The sequence below is a fragment of the Enhydra lutris genome, unplaced genomic scaffold, assembly GCF_002288905.1.
Source record: "Enhydra lutris kenyoni isolate GAN:26980312 unplaced genomic scaffold, ASM228890v2 scaffoldscaffold1, whole genome shotgun sequence".
NCBI lineage: Eukaryota > Metazoa > Chordata > Mammalia > Carnivora > Mustelidae > Enhydra > Enhydra lutris.
In genome coordinates, this window is record NW_019154085.1 from 69,867,692 (window position 1) to 69,890,490 (window position 22,799).

Here is a 22,799-nt window from a genome sequence, read left to right on the forward strand (position 1 = left end):
GAAATAGGGCAGAGGATTATAAGGGAAGGGAGGGAAAACTGAATGGGAAGTCAGCAGAGAGGGAGAAAAACCATGAGAGACTTTTTACTCTAGTAAACAACCTGAGGGGGGCTGGAGGGGAGGTAAGAGGGGGGATGGGATAACTGGGTGATGGGCATTAGGGAGGGCACATGATGTGATGAGCTCTGGGTCTTATATGCAACTGATAAATTATTGAACACTACATCTGAAACTAATGATGTACTATATGTTGGCTAATTGACTTTGAAGTAAAATAATGAAAAAAAAATGGAAGATAATTTTTCCTTGAGATAAAATCTGGACTACTTTAATGCAGAGGACTTAAGCTACTGGTCTCTTAAACTGTGCTCAGACTGTGAACAAGAGGTAGCTAGAACTAGAAAGGTCAGAAGGGTCTGAGGGGTATGGATGAGACATGGCCTACATTGTTGGAAAGAGCACGATTGTTTGGTCTTGGTTGAGGGGCAGACCCCATGGCATGTGGGGGCCATGCGTGAGCTCTGCGGCTTTTCTGAACAATTCTTTGTGGGAGAGATGATTAGTGCTTCAGGGCTCCATGACTGCAGTGCTCTCTAGAATTGACATGCTTGGAGAGAGACATGTTTTAGCAATAGGTGAAGGGAAGGGTTATGTTCACCTAACATGGACCTTGAGTCATGGTTTTTAAGGTAACTCTCGGTGAAATTTTATCTAACAATTTAAGAAATTATTTGAAGATGAAAATGTAGAAAGAAATGGGAATAAGCATGGTGATATTCTGCAGGCACTAGGCTGTAGAGTGTTATCTAGAACTCATTAACTTGGACTTTGGGAAAGATCTAGTTGTTGGATATAGCCAATAAGAAAAATGTTAGCTTATAATACTTTCAGCCACTTACAGTTCTCTTTATAGGAACTTTTGCCTTTTAATTGGAGGCTTATTAACATTTTCTGGATGCAAGAAAATATATTTTATAATAAAAGAATAATAGTAAAAGCAGTAGAGCAGTCTATTTTGGGTAGAGGTTTCTCCTATAATTGTACTCATCTATCTACTTCTAAGGTTGTGTTAGAAAGTAGGAAGGCTTTTGCTCAGATCCTTAATTTGCCATTTACTCATTACCTATATGACCTTAGGAAAGTTACTCAGACTCTCAGAGTCACTGTAATGTGCTGTATAAAAAATAGTATTAGTAACATTTACTTCAGGGTAGTGAGGATTATATGAATGTATTAGGTAAAGCTCCTAAAATAGCTGCTTAATGAATGTTACATCCCTTTCTCTTCTTTCCCACAGCCCTTTGTGATGAGCTGTGTCTATTGCAAACCCACTTCTTAACCTAGTTTTCATTGTATTTTTCACCACACAACATTTACACAGGAGGAAATGGAAGTCTAGGGTTAGACAGAATGGCCTGGTTTGGCTTAATTGCACTGTCCCCAAGTGTGAACTCCTGAGGACCTACTTCTGGGGTCACCAGCTGTCCCAGTTTGCGCAGCACTGAAGGGGCTTCCAGGGCAAGAGACTGTAGTGCTAAACTTGGGAGAGTCATAGGCAAACTGGGACAAACTGTTCACCCCACCAACTATATCTATGTCAGTCTTCATTGCTTTTCTAAAGATAAATTCCCATGGACTCCCATGCTTCTTTTCTTGGTGGGGAGGTAAAAAGTGATTATTCTGTGCCTGAATAAACAAGGGAGACCTGTTCTAACTGGCAGGGAGAGAGAAAATGACCCTCAAACAAAATTGTTGACTGAATATTCCATTGAGGTGTCAAACACATTATCTGGGGTGTTTTACTTATGGAAATCATCATTGACCTTACTTTTTTGGCCACAGTGGAGTAGAAAAGAGCAAAAGATTTCTCAATCTTTTTTATACTATTTGGATCACTTTCTTCTTTATATAAAATCAAAATTTTGTTGTTAAAATGGATAGAATTCTAATCATTAGGGAAATGGAAATCAATACTACAGTGAGATACTCATTAGGATGGCTGCTATCAAAAATTCAGAAAAGAGCAAGTGTTGGTGAGGAGATGGAGAAATTGGAACCCTTGTGCACTGTTGGTGGGGATATAGGATGGTTCAGTGGCTGTGGGAAACAGAAAGAATTGCCATATAGTCCAGCAATTCCACTTCTGAGTATATGCCCCAAAGAAGTCTAAGCAGGGTCTCGAAGAGCTATTTGCACACCTACATTCTTAGCAGCATTTATCCCATTAGCTAAAACATGGAAGCCACCTGGGGTCCCTCGACAGATGAATGGAGAAGCTAAACATAGCATATACATAGAGCAGAAGGAATATTATTAGCCTTAGAAAGGAAGGACATTCCAACACATGTGATAGCTTGGATGAACCTTGAGGACATTTTGCTAAGTCAAATAAGTCAGTCACAAAAAAGACAAATACTATATGATTCTCCTTGTGTGAGGTACTTGGAGTAATCAAAATCATAGAGACAGAAAGTAGCATGGTGGTTAGCAGGCGCTGGGGAGAGGTAGGAGGGGGAGGGGGAAGTTGTTGTTTAATGGGTATAGAGTTTCTCTTTTACCAGATGAAGAGAGTTGTGGTGATAGTTGCACAACATTGTGAATGTATTTAATGTCACCAGTCTGTACACTTAAACATGGTTAGAATGGCAAATTTTATGTTATGTGTATTTGCCACAATAAAGAAAGTAACAAAATAGAGAGGACCATTACATTTCCAGGAAGATTCTATTGCCTGTGCTGCCTCCTCCAGTTCTAGGCAGTGACCTCCTTTTGTTCACTACCATTTCTCCTATTACAAATGAGGACATTTGGGTACAGAAGGGCCCATTTTCTGCCGTTGGAGTCATAGCCAGGGAAATAATTTCACTAGACTGGTGGCTTCCTAAAGATGCTGGAGGAACTGAGGAATTGTGTTGAAACACTAGGTCTCTTTATTAATAATTATAAAACTCTCTGAGAGCCAACGGTGAAGAGTTTTTATAGCTCATCTTTTAAATTTCCATTTTGTGGGTTCGTTTCCTCTTCAGCTAGGCCAGTTCTGGTAAGGTTGGATAAAGGGGAGAACGGGGGTGAGGGGTAGCTATAATTTCCTAAGTACTTCATGCCAGTGATTCAGGGAACTGCATTTATGCTCCCCTGCGGCAAAGCAATGCAGATGCTAGTGCACGTGTTCACTTGAAGAACAAAAAGCAAACCGGAAGTGGATGATTTCAGCAAATTCTCAGCAGTCAATATTTAAACAGTTCCTCTTTATATATACCCAACTGAGGGTCCCGATGTTGAACCAGCAGCCTATATCATTTGCTGACTTGAAAGATTTGTATAAAGACAATTCAGATCATCAACAATACAGATTAAGATACATAAAATGCTGTCGGGATGGCTTTGATTTTTCAGAAATACATTACTAAGAAATCGATGTCCTGAGTTTGATCAATAACAGCAATACATGTGAATGCTTCTGTACCCCATTATTAAAACCACTGAACTGGTCTGGGAAACCAATCTATTTCCAACCACTTGGTGTTAAGAAAGCCTTTCCCAGCCCCAAGTAGGTCTCTGTCAAGCCCGCGTGATGCTCTGTATGCCCCAGGACTATCTCTATTCCGGACAGTGCCATTTTGGAGTAATAATAGATCATCGGTGTCCTAGGTTTGGGTGATGCATTGCCCTGATGTGTCAGAACAACAGCTGGCTCAGTTTCTCTATGCTGGGAGCCCAGCAACAGCTGACTGCCCTGATGGATTACCTGCGTGGTGCAGCCTATCGCTGTAATACATCAAGACACAGCACCAATTTGAAGGTGAATTAGTCAAAAGATAGAGTTCTGCAAGCTCCAAACCCAGGAAAAGGAATCCTGTTTAATTATAGAATGAAAGACAAAGTAGCTGGCGTGAGGCTTGGTGAATGTCAAATGCAGGGCTATTTCTAAGATATAATTCACATTAAGTATGCAGCATTACCAGGTGAGGTTTGATCATTGCTCTGCTTTCTTGAGGTGTGAATCACATCTTGCATTAGCACACCACCCCCGCCAGAGCAGCTGGACTGCGGTTGGGACATACTTTTTCCATGTGCCTTTGTAGAGACTTTTTAAATCCAGCCCTACTATAAACAACCAGACTTCTGTCCTAAGTTCAAGTATTCTTTCCATAGCTTTCTCTTCCCTTGTACCCCTTTAGTCCAAATCCACCTAGAACAGAATGAAACTGTGAAATGATAGTCTGTGCCACTCTGCCTCATATGAGGTGGTTGAGCCCCTTGACATTCATTCACTCAGTTACTCATTTAACAAGTATTGATTAAGCATTGAACTTACTAAGATGTTTCAATTGCATATCGTTAAAAAAAAAAACTATAATGGTTACAAAGTAAAGAGATTAATTAGTTCAGATAATGAGATGTCCAGATGAGGCAGTTCCAGGGTAGAATAATGCAGTGGAAGGATGTAGGTTCTTTCCATCTTTCTGTTCTGTCGCCTGGCTTTTGTCTTTAAGGCCTTTACCTTCATGGTTGCAGTTCTAGCCATCACACGTGGACGTTATAACATTGATCCAAGCAAGAGACAAAAGAAGGGACACTCTCCCGCATTCTTAACAGTGAGGAAAACTTTTCCAGAAGTCCATATCAGACTTCCCTTCCAGTCTCACTGGTCAGAATTGTGTCCTTTTACCATGTACGAACTATAACTGGTAAGAAGAATGAGACCACCGTCAATAGCAGGTTAGAGCTTGTCTTCCCTGAAGGATATTGCTACCTGACAGAGAGTGAATAAAATTGAGGTTTTAGAAACAAAGAAGAGGGGTGGGTATTTGCTGTTTGGAGGGCAGTTCTAGCTCTGAAGATCAGGCGAAGCCTTTCTTTTTTTTTTTTTTTTTTATAATACTGATTTTTTTTTAATTTTATTTTTTATAAACATATATTTTTATCCCCAGGGGTACAGGTCTGTGAATCGCCAGGTTTACACACTTCACAGCACTCATCATAGCACATACCCTCCCCAATGTCCATAATCCCACCCCCCCAAACCCCCTCCCCCCATTAACCCACAGTTTGTTTTGTGAGAATAAGAGTCACTTATGGTTTGTCTCCCTCCCAATCCCATCTTGTTTCATTTACTCTTCTCCTACCCCCTTAAGCCCCCATGTTGCATCTCCTCTCCCTCATATCAGGGAGATCATATGATAGTTGTCTTTCTCCGATTGACTTATTTCGCTAAGCATGATACCCTCTAGTTCCATCCAGGTCCTCGCAAATGGCAAGATTTCATTTCTTTTGATGGCTGCATAGTATTCCATTGTGTATATATACCACATCTTCTTTATCCATTCGTCTGTTGATGGGCATCTAGGTTCTTTCCATAGTTTGGCTATTGTAGACATTGCTGCTATAAACATTCGGGTGCACGTGCCCCTTCGGATCACTACGTTTGTATCTTTAGGGTAAATACCCAGCAGTGCAATTGCTGGGTCATAGGGTAGATCTATTTTCAACATTTTGAGGAACCTCCATGCTGTTTTCCAGAGTGGTAGCACCAGCTTGCATTCCCACCAGCAGTGTAGGAGGGTTCCCCTTTCTCCGCATCCTCGCCAGCATCTGTCATTTCCTGACTTGTTAATTTTAGCCATTCTGACTGGTGTGAGGTGATATCTCATTGTGGTTTTGATTTGTATTTCCCTGATGCCGAGTGATGTGGAGCACTTTTTCATGTGTCTGTTGGCCATCTGGATGTCTTCTTTGCAGAAATGTCTGTTCATGTCCTCTGCCCATTTCTTGATTGGATTATTTGTTTTTTGGGTGTTGAGTTTGCTAAGTTCTTTATAGATTTTGGACACTAGCCCTTTATCTGATATGTCATTTGCAAATATCTTCTCCCATTCTGTCAGTTGTCTTTTGGTTTTGTTAACTGTTTCCTTTGCTGTGCAAAAGCTTTTGATCTTGATGAAATCCCAATAGTTCATTTTTGCCCTTGCTTCCCTTGCCTTTGGCGATGTTCCTAGGAAGATGTTGCTGCGGCTGAGGTCGAAGAGGTTGCTGCCTGTGTTCTCCTCAAGGATTTTGATGGATTCCTTTCTCACATTGAGATCCTTCATCCATTTTGAGTCTATTTTCGTGTGTGGTGTAAGGAAATGATCCAATTTCATTTTTCTGCATGTGGCTGTCCAATTTTCCCAACACCATTTATTGAAGAGGCTGTCTTTTTTCCATTGGACATTCTTTCCTGCTTTGTCGAAGATTAGTTGACCATAGAGTTGAGGGTCTATTTCTGGGCTCTCTATTCTGTTCCATTGATCTATGTGTCTGTTTTTGTGCCAGTACCATGCTGTCTTGATGATGACAGCTTTGTAATAGAGCTTGAAGTCCGGAATTGTGATGCCACCAACTTTGGCTTTCTTTTTCAATATTGCTTTGGCTATTCGAGGTCTTTTCTGGTTCCATATAAATTTTAGGATTATTTGTTCCATTTCTTTGAAAAAAATGGATGGTACTTTGATAGGAATTGCATTAAATGTGTAGATTGCTTTAGGTAGCATAGACATTTTCACGATATTTATTCTTCCAATCCAGGAGCATGGAACATTTTTCCATTTCTTTGTGTCTTCCTCAGTTTCTTTCATGAGTACTTTATAGTTTTCTGTGTATGGATTCTTAGTCTCTTTGGTTAGGTTTATTCCTAGGTATCTTATAGTTTTGGGTGCAATTTTAAATGGGATTGACTCCTTAATTTCTCTTTCTTCTGTCTTGTTGTTGGTGTAGAGAAATGCAACTGATTTCTGTGCATTGATTTTATATCCTGACACTTTACTGAATTCCTGTACAAGTTCTAGCAGTTTTGGAGTGGAGTCTTTTGGGTTTTCCACATATAGTATCATATCATCTGCAAAGAGTGATAGTTTGACTTCTTCTTTGCCAATTTGGATGCCTTTAATTTCCTTTTGTTGTCTGATTGCTGAGGCTAGGACTTCTAGTACTATGTTGAATAGCAGTGGTGATAACGGACATCCCTGCCGTGTTCCTGACCTTAGTGGAAAAGCTTTCAGTTTTTCTCCATTGAGAATGATATTTGCGGTGGGTTTTTCATAGATGGCTTTGATAATATGGAGGTATGTGCCCTCTATCCCTACACTTTGAACAGTTTTGATCAGGAAGGGATGCTGTACTTTGTCAAATGCTTTTTCAGCATCTATGGAGAGTATCATATGGTTCTTGTTCTTTCTTTTATTAATGTGTTGTATCACATTGATTGATTTGCGGATGTTGAACCAACCTTGCAGCCCTGGAATAAATCCCACTTGGTCGTGGTGAATAATCCTTTTAAAGTACTGTTGAATCCTATTGGCTAGTATTTTGGCGAGAATTTTTGCATCTGTGTTCATCAAGGATATTGGTCTGTAGTTCTCTTTTTTGATGGGATCCTTGTGTGGTTTTGGGATCAAGGTGATGCTGGCCTCATAAAATGAGTTTGGAAGTTTTCCTTCCATTTCTATTTTTTGGAACAGTTTCAGGAGAATAGGAATTAGTTCTTCTTTAAATGTTTGGTAGAATTCCCCCGGGAAGCCATCTGACCCTGGGCTTTTGTTTGTTTGGAGATTTTTGATGACTGTTTCAATCTCCTTACTGGTTATGGGTCTGTTCAGGCTTTCTAGTTCTTCCTGGTTCAGTTGTGGTAGTTTATATGTCTCTAGGAATGCATCCATTTCTTCCAGATTGTCAAATTTGTTGGTGTAGAGTTGCTCATAGTATGTTCTTATAATTGTCTGTATTTCTTTGGTGTTCGTTGTGATCTCTCCTCTTTCATTCATGATTTTATTTATTTGGGTCCTTTCTCTTTTCTTTTTGATAAGTCTGGCCAGGGGTTTATCTATCTTATTAATTCTTTCAAAGAACCAGCTCCTAGTTTTGTTGATTTGTTCTATTGTTTTTTTGGTTTCTATTTCATTGATTTCTGCTCTGATCTTTATGATTTCTCTTCTCCTGCTGGGTTTAGGCTTTTTTTCTTGTTCTTTCTCCAGCTCTTTTAGGTGTAGGGTTAGGTTGTGTACCTGAGACCTTTCTTGTTTCTTGAGAAAGGCTTGTACCGCTATATATTTTCCTCTCAGGACTGCCTTTGTTGTGTCCCACAGATTTTGAACCGTTGTGTTTTCATTATCATTTGTTTCCATGATTTTTTTCAATTCTTCTTTAATTTCCTGGTTGACCCATTCATTCTTTAGAAGGATGCTGTTTAGTCTCCATGTATTTGTGTTCTTTCCAAATTTCCTCTTGTGATTGAGTTCTAGCTTCAGAGCATTGTGGTCTGAAAATATGCAGGGAATGATTCCAATCTTTTGATAACGGTTGAGACCTGATTTAGGACCGAGAATGTGGTCTATTCTGGAGAATGTTCCATGTGCACTAGAGAAGAATGTATATTCTGTTGCTTTGGGATGAAATGTTCTGAATATATCTGTGATGTCCATCTGGTCCAGTGTGTCATTTAAGGCCTTGATTTCCTTGTTGATCTTTTGCTTGGATGATCTGTCCATTTCAGTGAGGGGAGTGTTAAAGTCCCCTACTATTATTGTATTATTGTTGATGTGTTTCTTTGATTTTGTTATTAATTGGTTTATATAGTTGGCTGCTCCCACGTTAGGGGCATAGATATTTAAAATGGTTAGATCTTCTTGTTGGACAGTTCCTTTGAGTATGATATAGTGTCCTTCCTCGTCTCTTATTATAGTCTTTGGCTTAAAATCTAATTGATCTGATATAAGGATTGCCACTCCTGCTTTCTTCTGATGTCCATTAGCATGGTAAATTCTTCTCCACCCCCTCACTTTAAATCTGGAGGTGTCTTCGGGTTTAAGATGAGTTTCTTGTAGGCAACATATAGATGGGTTTTGTTTTTTTATCCATTCTGATACCCTGTGTCTTTTGATTGGGGCATTGAGCCCATTAACTTTCAGGGTAAGTATTGAGAGATATGAATTTAGTGCCATTGTATTGCCTGTAAGGTGACTGTTATTGTATATTGTCTCTGTTTCTTTCTGATCTACTACTTTTAGGGTCTCTCTTTGCTTAGAGGACCCCTTTCAATATTTCCTGTAGAGCTGGTTTGGTGTTTGCAAATTCTTTCAGTTTTTGTTTGTTCTGGAAGCTTTTAATCTCTCCTTCTATTTTCAATGATAGCCTAGCTGGATATAGTATTCTTGGCTGCATGTTTTTCTCGTTTAGTGCTCTGAATATATCATGCCAGCTCTTTCTGGCCTGCCAGGTCTCTGTGGATAAGTCTGCTGCCAATCTAATATTTTTACCATTGTATGTTACAGACTTCTTTTCCCGGGCTGCTTTCAGGATCTTCTCTTTGTCACTAAGACTTGTAAATTTTACTATTAGGTGACGGGGTGTGGACCTATTCTTATTGATTTTGAGGGGGGTTCTCTGAACCTCCTGGATTTTGATGCTTGTTCCCTTTGCCATATTGGGGAAATTCTCTCCAATAATTCTCTCCAATATACCTTCTGCTCCCCTCTCTGTTTCCTCTTCTTCTGGAATCCCAATTATTCTAATGTTGTTTGGTCTTATGGTGTCACTTATCTCTCGAATTCTCCCCTCGTGGTCCAGTAGCTGTTTGTCCCTCTTTTGCTCAGCTTCTTTATTCTCTGTCATTTGGTCTTCTATATCGCTAATTCTTTCTTCTGCCTCATTTATCCTAGCAGTGAGAGCCTCCATTTTTTATTGCACCTCATTAATAGCTTTTTTGATTTCAACTTGGTTAGATTTTAGTTCTTTTATTTCTCCAGAAAGGGCTTTTATATCTCCCGAGAGGGGTTCTCTAATATCTTCCATGCCTTTTTCGAGCCTGGCTAGAACCTTGAGAATCGTCATTCTGAACTCTAGATCTGACATATTACCAATGTCTGTATTGATTAGGTCCCTAGCCTTTGGTACTGCCTCTTGTTCTTTTTTTTGTGGTGAATTTTTCTGCCTTGTCATTTTGTCCAGATAAGAGTATATGAAGGAGCAAGTAAAATACTAAAAGGGTGGCAACAACCCCAGGAAAATATGCTTTAGCCAAATCAGAAGAGATCCCAAATCGTGAGGGGGGAGAAAGGGGATAAAAAGAGGTTCAGAAAGAAAAAAAAGAAAAAAAAAAGAGAAACAATTAAAAAAAGAAAACCAATAAAGAAAAAATATAAAAAGGAAAAAAATATATATATATATATTAGATAAACTAGTTAAAAAACGTTAAAAAAGAAAAGGGTAAAAGTTAAAAAAATTTAGCAGAAGAAGGAAAAAAATTGAAAAAGAAAAAAAAATTAAATTAACTGCAAGGCTAAAGAATCATTGGGAGAAAGTCATGAGTTCCGTGCTTTGCTTTCTCCTCCTCTGGAATTCCGCTGCTCTCCTTGGTATTGAAACTGCAGTCCTTGGTAGGCGAACTTGGTCCTGGCTGGGTTTCTTGTTGATCTTCTGGGGGAGGGGCCTGTTGTAGTGATTCTCAAGTGTCTTTGCCCCGGGCGGAGTTGCACCGCCCTTACCAGGGGCCGGGCTGAGTAATCCGCTCGGGTTTGCTTTCGGGAGCTTTTGTTCCCTGAGCGCTTTCCGTAGAGTTCCGGAGGGCGGGAATGAAGATGGTGGCCTCCCGGTCTCCGGCTCAGAGGAGCCGAGAGCCCGGGGCCCCACTCCTCAGTGCGCCCTCAGAGAACAGTGCCCAATTACTCCCGTCACCCTGCCTCCGGCCGCGCTCCGAGCTGACCGAGCCTGCAACCGGTTCAAGGTAACCCCGAGATTAGAGCTTACTCCTCGGCTCTGTCTCTGTAGCCGGCTTCCCCGTTCTAATACCTGTAAGCTCTGCGACACTCAGACACCCCCGATCCTTCTGTGACCCTGCGGGACCTGAGGCCACGCTGACCCTGCGTGGGCTTCGCCCCGGTTAAGCCTCTGGAGCGATGTCCCTCAGCGGAACAGACTTTTAAAAGTCCTGATTTTGTGCTCCGTTGCTCCGCCGCTTGCCGGGAGCCGGCCCCTCCCCCCGCGGTCTATCTTCCTGTCGCTTTGGATTCACTTCTCCGCCAGTCCTACCTTTCAGAAAGTGGTTGATTTTCTGTTTCTAGAGTTGCTGTTCTTCTTCTCTTCGATCTCCCATTGGATTTGTAGGTGTTTGCAATCTTTAGATAAGCTATCTAGCTGATCTCCCGCTACCTGAAGTAGTCTCAGCCTGCTACTTCTCCGCCATCTTGACTCCTCCAGGCGAAGCCTTTCTTAATTAAGATCCTTGGGAGCCTCCAGATGGCGAGTTGTGGAAGACAGAGTGATGTGTCATCCAAATCTCCCTTCAGGAATAAAGACCTATGCTAAACCAAACCAAAACAAAACAACACAAAAACAATAAAAAACAACAAAAACCCCCTCAACAAAAACCAAAACCTATTCTACCAGCTTCTGGACAGTCCCAAATATCAACTTCCTACAGAGGAAAATTGTTGTTTCTCAAGGTCATACTCTTTCCAGGATCAGCCTGTATCCCATGACTGACTGATCAATGTGAGGGTAGAAAGGCCTGGTCCTCTGATTCCACTTGGGACAACTCTGAAGGGCCATCCCAGGTTCAGGGCTCCCTGAGTAAGAACTTCCTGGTGTCTGAGTCTTAGCTCAGTGTCTGCTGCCTAGTCTGGCCTCCTCCCATCCATGTGTGTTGATCCCAAGAACAACTTGCCTGCTGATCTCCAACTCAGAGTCTGCTTCCTGGGAAGCCTGCAACACATGGTTTCTGACTTGAATAGTCCCTTCAGACTCCATGATATGGAACTACGCAGACACGTGGCCATTCTTTCATGCCTGATAGTAATTTGGAGTATTGTAAATAGGCAGCTGAGTTCTGGACCCAATGAAGATTCTAATCTGCTATGAAGACCCTCCTCAGCCCCCAATAATAGCAATTTCTTACCCACTCTAGGTTCCTGAGGAAGTATAAAATGTGAGAACTCATTAGAATTTAGAGATTGGTTGGAACGATCGCTGTATTTCTGTTGTCATGAGCAGAAGTGGGTCAACAAGTATGTTATTGCCCATGTGGCATGTCATGAAAGTATTGGTCAAGCATTAAACTCAAAGCAGTGTCCACAGATCTGCAGGACTGACATCACTGTGGAGTTTGTCAGAAGTACAAAATCCAGGCTACCCCCTTGGATCCACTGAATCAGAATCAGTTTAACAGGTGAGTCCCAGGCACTGTTCTCCTGGGAGAGCTGATCCTCATAGTAACTAAGTTGATCCCTAGTTACCATATGCTCCCAGTTTTTTTCATTATGGTCATTAGTCTTGGGTTTGGATACTTTCAAAATACTACAGATGCTCTCAGGGTCTACCATATGCATTTACTACACTTTAATTAGTATTAGTTTATGTTGTTACAAGTAACGTAAGATTCTTGTGCACCCACTCTGTGCGTTTTGTCAGACTTTTCTCCACCTCAGGAGCATCAAAAGCCAGTTGACCTTCTTATGGGTAAGGAAGGAGCTAGACAAGAGGCCAGAGCACAGAAAAGTGATATGGGAGGTTCCAAACTCAAACCACACAGTTTCCCTCCAGGACAGAAAAACATCCAATGCTTCTCATCAGTTAACTCTGGAGGTGTGAACTCCTAACCACAAGCACCTCTTGTTCCATGAGGGCATTCAGCTTTCTGCTTGTTTGACCAACAGAGATCTATTGAAGGAGGCAGACATTGGGCCAGTGACACCCTGTGTTGGAAAAGGCATCCAAGGGTACTGGGCTTGGGAAAAAAGGTGAAGGGACCGTAGTTTAGCTCTGTTTAAGGGAGAGTAGAGAGTCAACACAGAAGCAGAACAGTCCTGCTGCATGGCAGTGCTAGCCACTGGCCCACCCCACAGCGATAATGTAGAGCAGTGCTAATGCAGAGCCACGATGGTGGCCCTAAAAATTTGCCAGACAGAAGCGAGTGCCGGGGGGCTCCGGGGGCAATCTCTAGCAACCTTAGCTGTGGTCAGTGAGGACATGCCAGCCACAGGTACCATCAGTACATATGGCACTGTGAAGAGCCAGTTTATTCCTGGGGCCCTTCACTTTTGAGATCCTTGGATCTTGAGGGTCTTGATCCTTGGATCTTTTCTGCACCCTTTGGTAAATGGTAACATCCGTGCTGAGAGTAAGTCACTTTGTTTTAGTTTCCTCATCTTTAAAACAGGGATAACAAACTTCACTCTAAGGTAAGGTTCTCCAGAGGTAAAAATGTTAGGAAGGAATTTTAAAAACTATCATTATAAGGTCTTATTTTTCCATTAATAGTCAGGAAGTTAGCAGGTGGGATAACAAGAAAGAGGATTATTGTTGATAAGCTAGGAAGTAGTAACCTTGATCCTTAACAGAGAGACCTCAAGCACTGTGGCAACTGAAGAATATTAAGGATAAGTCAGGAGGCCAGGCACCTTCTGTCTTACCATTCTACCTTTCATAATGCATCACCTTCCTTGGCATGTCCAAGATGGCCTCTTTCCACATCTAGCCTTGCAGAAGAGAGAGGGAAGGGCAGGTTCCTTCTTTTTAAGGGCTTAGTCTAGTTCATTGCATTCATCAGTTCCATTTACATCTCATTGGCCAGAACATACTCACCTGACCATCTTTACGTGCAAGAGAGGATGGGAAATGCAGTCTTTGTCTCTGTAGGTAGTGTGAAAAGATTCTGTTATGTTGAGAGAGAAAGGGAAGATAAAAAATTCTGTTATGTTAAGAGCAAGGGAAAAGGTGATATTGGGGGACAGAACAGCTGCTGCCACACCCGGTACAATTCAAAACAATGAGACCTTCTGAGAAATGACCACAGGGAAAAGAAAAGCACATCCTCCTCTGCATTCCTGCCTTTCAACAGCTCCTAACTAGGACCCAAATCTGGGAAACAGGCCTCTCTTTCATTTTGAGTCCAAATAAAATTCCTCAGCAGAATTCATTCCTTTCTGTATTTAGAATGATGGAAAAACCCTACTCTTCTAGCACAATGTTAACATCAAAGTAAGATTATTTCTAAATGGTAAAAGTAAGAAATTCCCAAGACAGGAAAAGATGCTCTTGGAATTGAACTGATGGTAAATGAGTGTGGTTGAGCATTGGAAAGCAGTTCTTCCTTTTCCTCTTTTAACTGCTCTCAGGAGGAGAAAAATGGAAATGAGTATTCCTCTAAGATCATACGTAGGCAGGATTCATGCTGGAAGGCCAATAGGCACCATTCTTAGTTACAAGGCTTGAAGTTTGAGAATGGTTTGTGGTCTGTACAAGAGCTCAAAGTCCTGGTAAGAGATTCTCCAGGGAGTGGTAATTTGGGGAATCTACCTCCTGCCCACGAGCAAGCAAAGGCTGCAGGATTAACACGGATGTCCTAAAGAAGATATTGACAGCTTTGGGACAGATGTCACTTACATTACTGTGCACAATGGGAAGAATGATATGAAACAACATGATTAATAACCAGTGGGGTCTGAATCACTAGGGGCCCTTACATACACTTCATACAGACGAACAAAAGCTTGCTCTGTAAGTAATGCAGATTTAGCCGTGAACGTTACTTGGTGAGTTCTTAGCTGCGGCAGCACGTTGCTTTGTTGTTGGGGATTTTACAGGGGAGATGAAGCAGTGGGAGAAACAAAGGAGATACAGAATGAGGCAGATGAATATTTGAGTTTTTTTTTTTTTTTAAAGATTTTATTTATTTATTTGTCAGAGAGAGAGAGGGAGAGAGAGCGAGCACAGGCAGACAGAATGGCAGGCAGAGGCAGAGGGAGAAGCAGGCTCCCTGACGAGCAAGGAGCCCGATGTGGGACTCGATCCCAGGACGCTGGGATCATGACCTGAGCCGAAGGCAGCTGCTTAACCAACCGAGCCACCCAGGCGTCCCGAATATTTGAGTTTTTATGTTTGGTTCATAAAGACATGCACATGTAGGTCAAGCATGGAAGTATGCAAAGTAAGGATAAAGACTCGGAGTTATTGGCAGGGAGGGAGAGGAGATGGGCAATTATTGAAGCTGTTTCGTCCTCTCTATCTTTTAGGGCACCGTTATGAATACTAAATGGATTTCCATAAGATATCCATAGTTTTTCCGTCCTCATCAGCTTATATTTTGTAAGTCAGGAGACTCATGAAGAATAAATATTACACTAAGGTTAAAAAAAAAAAGAAAGAAAAAAAAGAAAACCACAATTGTGGAAACAGAAAACTGTAGGTCATTTGATGAATTCCCAGGGGAATGATCCAGTTGGGTTGTGCCTGAGCATTTGCATACCTCGTGTTGTATTTCTCATCACTGCACAGTGCCGAGCCCTGCGTCAGTCCTGCTTCTGTGACAATTTAGGGATTTAGTCTCAGCCCTTCCCATCTCTCTGAGGTCCAAGGCATATATACAAAATTCATTGTAAACATAAAGATTCTTGGAAGATGGAGGTGGGGTTCTGCTGCCCTTCTTCTGTGGAGAGGATAGGCTGATGAAGTAGATGTAAAGGTTCCCAAGGCTTCTCCCTTTTTCTTTACTCCTTGCCCTCCCATATTTAAGGGCACCAACTGGTGTCAGACACTTGGGAGAAGGACCTGAAGAAGCTGTCATGCATGTCTTCAGTGTGCCCTGTCACATGGAGAAGAGAGACCTGGAGACAGATTACCCCATATTGAGTGATGGGTAGAAGGAACTATGTACAGAATGTTCCGAAGGCAGAGTATGGACAGAATGGCTGAACTAATTGTCTCTTGGGGCGGGGGGTGACATTTGACAGAATTTTAAAATACAAGTAGGAGTTTTCTGGGAAACTGGAGAAGGATAGGTCCCTTCTGGGAAGAAGGAAAAAGTGAAAAGGTTTAGAGTCTTGAAATAGCAAGATGTATTTAGGGAGCATTCAATGGGTTGATATGAACCCACAGAGGACATGACTGGAAGAGAAGTTGAAAGAAAGGGACCTTGATTCTTTGCTAAGAAATCTGGATTTGTTTTTGTTTTTGTTTTCTTTTGTTTTCCCATCTTATAGGCGATAGGACCGTAGTGGAGGGGGAATGTAGGGCTGAGGGGTTCCCTGACCAGAGGCAGGAAGGGGCTTCTGCCCATTCCCCACCCTTCCCACGGGAGATCTTAGCAACCCACAGAAGGAGCGCCTTGAGGACTGAGAGGTGAGACAGTGGCAAACAGCTTGGAGTGCTAGAGAAAGAAGTCCAAACTGGGTACTTGTAGGTAGCCACTGGCTTGGTGACCCAGAGGGTGGTTGCTGTATACATCATTCAGCATCTAGCAGGAAGTGGAATTCATTCCAACTGGTTTGGGTAAAGAGACCTATATGAAGGGACTACCTCAGAGGTGGGAGCAGGTGAGGGATATTGAGGCACTCAGACAGTAGCCACAGTGGGAACCACAACTTGGGCTGACAAGGCAAAGGACGATGCCATTGTTCTGAGCCAGTGAGGCTACCCAGAGGAGCTGGAGTCATGGAGGGACAAAGTGTATGCCAGAGATAACCCAGAGGTGTAATGCCCAGGACAGAGGTGGGGGAGAAAAACACCACCTCTCTCCATTCCTAGGATTCCCTGCTGGTGCCTCCACTGGTTGAACCCAACCAGAGCCAGCTGATAAAGTCCAAGTGATGGAGTTCATAGGGTCAGGAGGCCCCTATGAACAGAGGAAGGCAGCTGGGTAGGGACTGGAGGCAAATAGTCAGTTCTTGCTTTATCTGCTCTTTTCCCAAAGACCCTCATGGATGGTGAACTGGATCCCATGGTCATTTTGGCTCTTTTCTTTTTGTTGTCAATTAATCCCATATAATATCTGTTTTAAATCTTTTTGTCTGACAGACCCCTTTGAGAATCTGATGAAAACAATAGGACCTCTCCACAGGAAAGAAAAGTCACATATGGATAAAATTTCCATTCAATGTATATATCCTCTAGAACCTTACTGCTCAAAGGGTGATCTGTACCTAGACCAGCAGACTCAGCCTCACCTGAGAGTTTAGAAGTGCAGGCTCCTGGGCCCTATCCCGAGCCCGAATCAGAATCTGCATTTTCACAACATTCTCAGGAGAGTTATATGCTCATTAAAGTTATAGAAACAATGCTTTGGAAGGGGAGCACAGCTTCAGTGTGGCTGGCTGAGTGGATGTGGATATATCAGTTAGGATGTAGGTTCAGCTACAAATGAAAGAAAACCCAACAAAACTAGTTTAAAAAAGAGAGGGGTTTTATGTTTCTCATGTAACATGAAATCTGGAGTTAAATCAGTTCAGAGCTGGTTTCATGATTGCCTCACTATCGATCCATGTTCCTGCTCTACCATCTTTAGTGTGTAGCTGTTGCCGTCTTGGCTGTCAGATGAGTCCCAGACCTTCAGGCATTGTCTTTGCATTCTGGCAAAGGGAAAAAAAGTGAAGTGAGCAAACCTCGAGCCCTTGTTAAGATTCTTCAAGAGCTTCTTCCCAGAAGCTTCTGCCGGCTATAGTTTGGTATGGCTGCCTCTAGCTGCAAGAGGGGCTGCTGAGGTAGAGTTTTCTTCTAAGCTTCGGGTGAAATAGGGGTTATGTTAATAAGAAAGGAGAAAATTGTTATTGAAGAGAAAATTATCCAAATTTCTCCTTGGATGTACTAATGAAAATTGCTAGCTCTGAAAATCTCCCTCATTCCATCTCCTGTCACTGATGAGAACCTATTCCATGTATTCTGCTCTTTGGAATCTCTTTGCAAAATAAGGTGAATTCAGAACTTCTTAGCAGGGGGCAAAATTGAATTTTAGCAGAGAGCAGTGGGAGATAAAATTAGAAACTGATCAATTTGGGCTCCAGTTACTCAGAATCAGTAGCAGTTTCTTTAGGTACCAGAACCAAAGTATACTTTTGTAAATATAAAGATATAACTGCCTAAATACGCCTAAGAAAACATAGGATATTTCAGATTTCTTAAAGAAATTGTGCCCAGATTTCATTTGTATGAACATTTTGTGTGTTTTTCCAGAAAGGAAGGGCAACAGCTTTTACTATACCTCCTTTAGTTAAAAACCGCTGTTTTAGAATTATTACTTGTACATGTATTCATTCCCTCTGATAATATATTTTCCAGGATGTTTTTCTTTATTTTTTGTTAACATTTTAAAAATCTATATGGCATGACAAGAATTACTTAAGGGGAAGATAAGATTTCTTTCTATTTCTGAGTGTGGTGCTGTGATATGTAGGAATTAAAGCCCAGCTGGTTTCTCTTTATTGGTTCCATGTTGGCTTATTTTAGCAGGACAAGGTAACATTTGTTGTAAGATGTACGTAACCGAATGCTAACTGTATGGTCTAAGGTGTTCAGTGATAGAGCAGATTCCTTAGTAAGACCAAATTTTTTGTCACTGAAGTGTTTTGAGCTATATCCTGTTGTTTAAAAGAAAAATAAATGTTGGTTAAAATAACTTTCACCTTCTAGGATCTACTTTTTAATTTTTTAATTTTTATATTTTTAAAGATTTTATTTATTCATTTGAAAGAGCACAAGCAGGAGGCAGGGGGAGAAGCAGATGCCCCGCTGAGCAGGGAGACCGATGTGGGGCTCGAGATCCCAGGACCCTGGGATCATGACCTGAGCAGTAGGCAGACACTTAACTGCTTAGCCCTTGAGCCACCCAGGCACCCCTAGAATCTGCTTTTTAAACCTTCCATCCCCTGTAGTTATCAACTGCATGTACCAGGCCTCTAGAAATTAGAATGTTAAAACTGAACCAACTTGATGGGAGGAACTGTCTCTAGGGCGTATTTTCCAAAGAAGAGCACTGTTGAGAGTAGCGAAGTTATAAGCCTGCTTAGGGGTGTTGTAAAGCTGTTCAGATAGTAACTCAGCAAGTTTTATGAGTGGAAATGTAGTGTTCAAGTCACATTCTGCTTGAAAAGGTTGTAACAAATACAAATGAATAAGAATTATTATTTACCAGCAAATGACATAGTAATTCCATATCTGGATTTTCAATGCAGATACTTTGAGAGTTCTACTAGCCCATTCAGGCTCAGCCATCCTTCTTGAAAGGAATAAAACACTTATTTAGAAAAATTTTGTTTGTAATATGCTTCATGAATTCAGATGTTTTTTTCCCAGTTAATCTAAATTATGATTTTTTTTACTGGATTCAAGTAGCCAACTTCCCTATGATCTTTGAACTGTCTGCTCTGGCAATAGAGATGCAGTATTGTTTTAAATATTTGGCTAAAGAGAACAGAATTCTAAGGAGACATGAGACTTGGATTAATGTTCTGGATTCTGAAAAATAATTTTTTATTGCCTAGTGTCCTCAAAATACTCTCAGTCTTTTCTGGGTTTCCATGGAAGGACATCTGAGAGAGGTAGGGTGTCAGTCAGAAGGCTTTCCTTCTCTGTGAAGTCAGAGCTCCTGGCAGGACGCAAGGGGATCCATGAGCTCAGGCTCAGCTGATGGATGCTGTCAGAACAGGACTCTGCATCCAGAACTCAAAAACAGGCTGCAGACCCTCAGCTCTTAAGAACTGGAAAGACCAGCCATGGCAGTATCATGAGACTTCAGGCAACAGGTGTGTTCTAAGATTCATGTGAAGTGTTGTCATTCTGTTGTTCTTTTACAGAGAAACACTTGACTAGGTGACTGCACCTTGGTTAGTAGGTTCTGTCCATTCATCCAGTCAAGATTCACTCAACACCAATTATATCTTTTCTCCCTGCGTGAGACTGGTAGGAGGGAGAGAGGATACAAAGAGGAATAAAGAATGGTTCCTGAGAAAGGGGAACTCTCTTACACTGTGGTGGGAATGCAAACTGGTGCAGCCACTCTGAAAATATATGGAGGTTACTCAAAGAGGTAAAAATAGAGCTACCCTATGACCCAGCAATTATGCTACTAGGTATTTATCCAAAGGATACAAACATAGTGATTCAAAGGGGCACCTTCACCCCAGTGTTTATAGCAGCAATGTCCACAATAGTCAACTATGGAAAGAGCCCAGATGTCCATTGACAGATGGATAAAGAAGATATCTATATCTATATCTATATCTATATCTATATATATGTATATATATGCCCACATATACGCACACACACAATGGAATATTACTCAGTCCTCCAAAAGGAATGTAATCCTGCCATTTGCAGGGACATGGATGGAACTAGAGGGCATTATGCTAAGCAAAATAAGTCAGTCAGAGAAAGACAAATGCATAACTTCACTCATATGTAAAATGTAAGAAACAAAACAGATGACCATAGGGGAAGGGAGGGGAAAATAAAATAAAATGAAACTAGATAGGGAGTCAAACCATAAGAGACTCTTAACTATAGGAAACAAACTGAGAGTTGCTGGAGGGGAGGGGGGTGGGGGATGGGGTAACTGGGTGATGGGCATTGGAGGAGGGCACAAGATGGAACGAGCACGGGGTGTTGTATACAATTTATGAATCACTAAACTCTACCTCTGAAACTAATAATATGCTATATGCTAATTCATAAATTAAACAAATTAAATTAAAAAATGAGAAAACAAAGAATGGTTCCTGACTTATTTGGTCATAGTAGGAGGTATATGCCGAATGCTAAAGATCTTGCAGATCTACAAAGTGTTTCTCTACTCCCCTGCAAAATAGCTCCAATGCTGACTACATAAATGCAAAACCGTACGATTTTGATTCAGCTTTCTGGTTTGTAGATATGTTGGAAAGAAAGATATAGCCAATATTTCTCCCTCCTTAGTAACAGCTAGTTCTAAAGAACCTATACCAAATATGTACCAATATTTATCTTTTCAGATCTAAGTGAGTTGTCAACACCAAGTTGTGCAAGCCCATGCTTATTTCAACTGTGTTTGGACAGTTGGATTACAATTTTTGAGAACTATACTATTTCGCTTCTATAAAAGTCACTTCTTTTATTGACCAGACATGCTCACTTCCACTTCGTTTCCACAAGTACATGCTCATCAGGATTATTAATACTTGTGTGATGTTGCATTCTTCCCCTCACTTTGGGGAAGCAGCTCTCCTAACAGCAGGGTCTGCCATGTTATATGCTGTTCAGACTTTCAGGCTTGATCCTTCCTGTTTCCAAGGCATCTGTGGTGTTATTGGCATGTTAATTATTACAGCAAATGATAAAATGTGCAAAATGGTACCCCCCTTCTTAATGACATAAATAAATGAAGCGATTAATTTTACACAATAAAAACAAGCAATACAATAACTTACAAATTTGGAGTTTCTTCATTATTACATCAAATTGCAAAATGGAAACATGTAATTTCAAAAGGCTCATAAGTGAAAATGGAAACACAGCTGATGCCGCGTCAGCTTGTGCGCTGGAAAATAATGTGGGGCTTGCGCAGTGTGGAACAGGCAACATCTTTTCGACGCATCAGGCCACATATTCAGAAACTGCAGATCTTCCTAGAACTGAGCCATCCCAATGATGCAAGTCATCCGTGCACTATAATACAGAGCAAAACAATAAAACTTTCCCCCTGTTTCCCTTCGCATATTCGTTTGGAATTCCAGCAGCTACTTTGCTAAGGATGCTTATCTCCATTTATCTGCAGTTGCAAAAGCTGGAAGCCTATGATTGATCTTGTAACTTCAATATCTAGAGAGAGATAAGTAGGGAAGCAAATCTCCTGGGAGAGCTGACAACAGTTTTTAAAATGAAATGTGTATACACCAAACCTGACATCCTGTATTGCCCACCATCTCGGAAACCGTCAGTTTCAGGGCTGACATTTGGTTCTGTGTGTTTGTTTTGGTGAGTGAGAAAGTAACACATATTTTCTTTGACATCTTGTGCAATTTTACAAGTATTCAGGGCACACTCCCTCCTTTGCATGGAGAATGTATTTGCACAGTTGTCAGAATGACGGACAGTGGAGTGAGTGACAGGACGGAGCGTTGATCTTTGCTTGTTATTACATACAATAGCCTGGTAGGAATCATGATGTGTTGGTGAGACAAACTGTGTCCCATTCTGGAACATATTAAGTTTGTCTCCAGGACACACATGACTTCGCTAGGGTGTCGAACCTCATTCATAATAGATGCTAATCTCTTCAGGGCTGACTGATGACAGCGCTTCCTGCCCTTCACGGAATTAGAGCTGGGTTTTATCAAAGGACTCAAACTGCCTGCTAATTAGACTAATTCCCTTCATCATGAATTATTTATTTCCATTGGTAACCGATCACTGTGACATTAATGGGTTCTGCTCAACTTGGTTTCAAACTAATACACACTAGGAGTTAAATGTTTAAAAATTCCTGATACTTCACTCCAGGTCAAGTGTATCTTTGGCTAGTATTTGACAGATTTGATGAAGTCTCCTCGGTGGCATTTTAGTTACAAATAAAATGGGACAAGGTTCCAGATTTGGTTTGGATGGAAAAACAAATCCATTTCTTTCCCTGTTCAGGTGTCTCCTGACTTAGCCAGAACAGTGCATCTTATTCCAGGTTGTGCTATCTGTGGCGCATAGTATCTTATGAAGGTCAAACCACCATGTAAAAGTGCCGGTGAACCCCTTTAGGATGACAGTATTTCAAAGTTGAACTAAACAGTATGTCAGCTAGTAAAGTTGAAGTGATGCTTAGTTCAGTTACTGAAATCTGTTGATAAAACCAGAGTGCAGGGTCTTGTTTCTCTATCCGTAAAATGCAGAATACACTTTAAAAAATTAGAATGTATAGATCTAGCCCAATGGTGCAGTTATTTAACATCTGAGGCTGTATAGGTAACTGTGTCTCAAAGCCCAGTCCAGACACCACCTGTGTCTGAATGTGTTTGCTAAACTGCTCAAAT